At 44.6% G+C, this 5472-nt stretch overlaps 1 long non-coding RNA gene across 1 annotated transcript; it reads left to right on the plus strand.

Annotated features, from left to right (window-relative positions):
* Window positions 1–270: 270 nt before the first annotated feature.
* Window positions 271–1067, plus strand: LOC134171135 (uncharacterized). Its single transcript, XR_009967500.1, has 2 exons — window positions 271–388; window positions 566–1067. It is a non-coding gene; the product is annotated as an uncharacterized LOC134171135 (long non-coding RNA).
* The last annotated feature ends 4405 nt before the right edge of the window (window positions 1068–5472 follow it).

The raw sequence follows: 5472 nt of genomic DNA on the forward strand, positions 1-5472 counted from the left end.
AGAGGAAGGCAAAAAACCCCCGGGGACCGGTGCCAATCTGCCCCGGGGGAAAATTCCTTCCTGACCCCAGTGCTGGCGATCGGCTACTCCCTGAGCAAGTGAGCAAGACCTGCTCCCGCTCCACACGCTGTTACGCCTCTAAGGGGACAAGGGGACCCTGGCACTGCTTTTTCTGCTTCCACCTGAAGCCATCTCAGGGGCTTCCGATAACAGCAAAATGCCATTGGCCTGATGAATCCTCGGAGCACGAATCCTTCCTGTGCTTGGCAGTGGGGGAGGGCACTGAGCCACCGGTGCATCCTTTCTCTTCTGGCTACTGCCGCTCTCTCCCCAGGAGGTGAGGACGTCGAGCTCCCTGACAACTAAAGCAGGATCCCTCGATGATGCTGTGAGCGTGTCCCCTCCAGAAGCTGGAACTGCAGCACAGAACCTCCTGCTGCTTTGCAGCGTCAAGGGTTCCCTCCCTCAGTCCCCCCCTGGTGCCCAGGAGATGAGGACGGCGAGCTCCCCAGTGGCTGAGGCAGGATTTCCATCCATCCATCCCTGCATCCATCCATCCGATGAGCTTTGAGCATGGCCCCTCCAGGAGCTGGAACCGCAGCACAGAACCTCCTGCAGCTTCGTGCAGCTTCAAGGGTTGCCCCCATCAACCCCCTTCCCCCTGCCAGGAATTCCCCCGGTGCCCCAAGGACTGCCTCTCAGATGCCCTCAGGCTGCCAGCTCTGTCCCGGCGGCAGCGCCGGGCACTCTGGCAGTGGGGCAGGGGAGGGCGCTGGATTCATACTGCCCCAGAGCATTGTGATGCTGCGTGGCCGGGTGCCGGCATTATGACGTGGGGGTGACGGGGCCCCTGCAGCCCTGCCCACGGCAGCCCTGCTGCTGCCCCTTCACCCAGCATCCCATGGAGAAAGGCCTTTGGGCTGCTGGCCCCGAGGCTGTGCCTGTGCCCAGAAGGCCCAGGAGATGTCCCTGCCCATGGTGGCCACACACTGGGCATCGCTGCAGGGTGTCCCTGTAAATAAATCTGTATGTTCATACTGTATCCGTAAAGGCTTTTATACCCCGTACAGTCATTTGAGTGTGGCGATCCCAAAGGTGAAAGGAAAGGGGTTTGGGTTCCATCTGCATGAACTTTGCAGAAACATAGACAGCATGCAGCATTTCCTCACCATTCCTCATCAATACACCAATTGGCATTTGTTATTACACTGCCTATGGTGAGGTCTCGGAAAGGAGAATTCAAGAAATCTCTTCTGCATTTGTTACACGGGGCAACGCTTGTAGCAGAGAGTGTTTAGATATTTACTTGTGTTTGTTAACATTCATGTGTCTAGTTTGGGGGTTTACCTCTTGTCCTACTACTTGAATGCAACACCTCACTGATTGCTGCTTAATTCCACGTGCAATCCTACACCTGCGTCAGAACAATCCCAGGGACAGCTACAGGTTGGGCAGAGAAGAGATCCAGAGCAGCCCTGCGGAGAAGGACTTGGGGATGTTGGTTGATGAGAAACTGACATGGTTAAGAGTGAGGTGTCCCTGCCCATTGCAGGGGGGTTGGAACTAGATGATCTTAAGGTCCTTTCCAACCCTAACTATTCTATGATTCTATGATTTTATTAGCTGGAAGATTCAAATAAAAATACAATACTAATTTACCATTAGCTCGAGCCATATATAAATTTACTGTATCCACTCTTACATATAAAATGATATAGCATAGGAATCTACTTGTTGAAATCTACATTGAAACTAATGTGATTTCAATATGGCAATCTGAGTTTTGAAGTTGCTTCTAATACAGTTCTGTGTTAGTGGAAAATTATAAACTTGAATCAATACAACTTATTGAAGCCAAAGCACTGGAGAATATGTAGGTATTCAAGAGTATGAAAACTGGAATTAGAATCACAGTCATTCTCTAATTGCATTATTAAAAACAGGTCCACAGTTTCAATGTATTGGGAAGAACTGCTTCCATTGCAAAGTTAAGCATCCAGGGACATTCAAAGTAAAACCAAATAAAGATCACGTTAGTATATTGCATGCAAACAGATGTACCCAGATAAGAGGCTGAGCTGAATGTGCATTCAGTTTTGCTTCATCAGTGACGACATCCATTGATCCTGTACTAGGCACAGAATTGTATCTAATTAAGCAGCTGAAATAGGAAAACTGCATTGTGCCAATCCACTTGCAAGCACTTGAAAAGACACTAAGAGTAAACTACACTATCAAGTCTAGAGATAGGCCGTAGACAGCTCCAGCTGTAGAACACTTCAACCATTAGAATACATGCTTATGTTCCACTCAATAGCCAAATAAACACAGAATTTCTATCTTGATGTCTGTCAGTAACTAAACTCATGTGTGTTTATGCTCTAGCTCAGAAGTGGAGAATCTCTGAATGACTTTTAAAGTGTAGATGAGAACAAAGATGTAGACACAGGAATGGGTAGAGAAAGGAGCTTATATTGCTTTAGAAAGCCAAGGGTCTGCAGAAGTATTGTTTGGGTGCTGGCCTACGAAGGAGATGAAACCGGCAGTACAGCGAGAGTTTCAGGTAGGATTGATCTGTAGGACAAAGAAAAATTCTCCTGCCTAGCACATTGTTTCTGTGTGGCTGTGCTGTCAACCTACCTCTGAAGGAAGCTAAGAACTTTAATTCATATCATGGAAGAAGAGATGCACTGGTACTGGCTTTGCCATGCTTCCTTCCATGCTATCTTCTTATCCATGTTCTGGGTAGGAAGAGGGCAATCACAAGGGCATGAAAGGGCACAGCAAAGGGTTCTGCAAAGACCAGGTTGTCTGATGTTTTTCTTCTGGCATTCCAGTACATCAGTATATAGAAAGGTCAGGAAAGGTAGCCACAGAACAGCAAAGTATGTGTGCTTACAGGGCAGTGCAGGTGCAGCTGATCATGATCTCATATTCAAAAGAAATATTCTAGAGTGCTTCCACCTTCAAAATCTTTCTCCTTTTCTTTCAGAAATATCATTAGTCTAAGATTACAACAACAGTCATGTCTGACTTAGAAATGCCCCTATTGCTTTTATCTATCCAATAGGATAACTTTGCATAAGTCTTGCCGCAGCAGAACTGGACAATAAAATGTAGTGACAGCCACAGATTCCTACTGAATAGGTGGAGAAGTGGCATCTGGAAGCCTCTGAAATGGCAGACTTCAAGGTCAAAGCAACAGAACAACTACACACAACATACATACAGTGCCAGCAAAGAAATGACATTATGCCAAGCAGCAAGTCACGGGTACAGACATAATCAGCATACATCCTAAGCATCCTAAGCAAAGTTAATGGAAGTTTCTGTGGAAAAATTATCATCAGAGAAAATTTAACTCCAAAAAGCAAAATAAGTACATTTAAGTAAATAAGTCTCATGTTGAAGTAGGGCAGTGCCAAAATGATCAGTCAGAGGAGATGAGTAGGGGCAGGAGGTGGCAGCTTGCCATCCAGCAGTAGGGTTACATAAAAGTGCTGCTCTGTGCTTTGGGTTTTCTATGAGGTTTTTATGGGCACTTATGTGCCTAATTAAAAAAGATTGTGAAAGACACCAAAATGGGAACACTCTTCTAGGCACACTTAAGTAGGGGCGGAGAAACCGTAAAAAAAAGAAAAAGAAGATTGCAGCTGATGTCTTCTTAAGCCACAATCCTGGGACTCTAAAATGGATGCAATCTGTCCTCCTGTTTCTACATTTCCTTTTCATTGATGGCAACTCTGCCAAATCACAGGAGAAAGTTAATAGCAAAAAAGATCATCTGTTTCTTCCAACTGGTTTGTTGAGTACTTTAAAAATTGGCAGCTTGGAAATGTTTCAAGCCAGAAGGAAAAATATTCATGTATCCACACATCAAAGTGTTTCTAAAGACTGAGCATACCTAGTTCTGAACATTTCTCAGGTGATCAAAAGAAGTGCATTTCTAAGACGCTGCTTACAATATAACAGGCAGTAGGTCAGGGACCATAAAACTCATTGATCAAACTGAAGCATTGGTTTTACAGCTAAATGAGAAGCAAAAAGAGTTCTCAGGGGGGCAGAGAGCAGGAGGAAATATTAGGTGAGGAAATTACTGGCACTATAAGCAGAAGAAAGGGAATCCTGCTAAAAGAGAAGAGTTACAGTAAGAAAAAGAGCTGTATAACTAAAAAAGAATAAGGGAGAGGAGGGGAGAAAAGTTAGAGAGGGTTAAATAGCAATCTGCATGAGATATTTTTTATTATTGTTTAAACTCAAGGCATTATAAGGTATATGCAGATGGAATTAAGTGATCTTTGGAAAAAAATAAGATGTTTATATAGGGATGATTTGCCCTGCTTTTTGCCGTTGCATTCTAATTAGAAAATTGAGATTCAAATTAATTTGATTGTTTAATTTTAATCCAGCAAACCTGCTAACTATCAAATTTTTATGTATTTGGAATACTGTGCCTGGTCTGTCTTTCATATACTGCTTGCTATGCTCTGCACTGAGGGGAATCTCACCCAAATGCTTTCTTAGGGAGACAACAGCTGGTTTCACAGTTAGCATCTAATACATTCTGAGAAGGCTCCCTTACCTCTCTCTAGCTTACATTTCCAACATAAAGCTGTAAGGTATGGGCCCCACAGCAGTAGCCAGTATCCTGTACATACACAGGACATCGTTTTGGAGTCCTCCTCTTCTGTAATCTGGGTGTCAGCATTTAAAGCCCTCACACATTCTTCAGGACTTTATAAGACATGTTAGAGGATATGAAACAGGTGGCAAAATGCAGATGCGCTAACTTTGCCTAACAGTTGTGGCAGTGTGCTTCACCTCCCAACCTGAACTTTATTGCCTGTAACTCTGCTCAAGTGATAATCACCAGTCGTAATGGATGCATGTGGTTGTGGTGGCTGCATCCAGTCAAAGTGATTATGGGGGGAGGTAGATAACAACACAATAGTCAAAGGCTAATCTGAACAATGTGCACAGGCGCCCCACCCCACCCAACCATAATCCTGATCAAGGTCCAACTCAAACCAAGTTTGGAAAAAACCTGGCTTCTCTAATCAGCAAGCAAACATGACTAAGAGTCAACTATCTCACTCCATGAACAGCGGACGGCCAAGGGCCCATTTTGCCCTCCTGCATGGCAAGCGGGCTGCACATCCCCTTGAGTATGGAAGCCTATCAAGGTTATTTCTTCAGGTTGAGAGATTCTTTCCACAACAGATTCTCAGTAAGTGGATTCATAGCATGATAAACTTTGAAATCTTAGCTAAGTGATACAATGATTGATTGTGCACATGTAATCCTTTAGACATCAACTGCTGATGAAGTCTGGGACTAAGTGTAGATCTAGCCACACCTAGACTCCTCTCTGAGATGAACTTAGAGAGCAAGGGGGTCCTTTCTGAACCTCATGACTCAGTGGGAGGGTCTCCCTAATAGTTTTGTTTGACCCTGTCCTCTATGTAGTAAACA

The sequence above is a fragment of the Pezoporus occidentalis genome, unplaced genomic scaffold, assembly GCF_034315485.1.
Source record: "Pezoporus occidentalis ecotype Australia unplaced genomic scaffold, CSIRO_AGI_Poc_V1 ctg4, whole genome shotgun sequence".
Classification (NCBI taxonomy): Eukaryota; Metazoa; Chordata; class Aves; order Psittaciformes; family Psittacidae; genus Pezoporus; species Pezoporus occidentalis.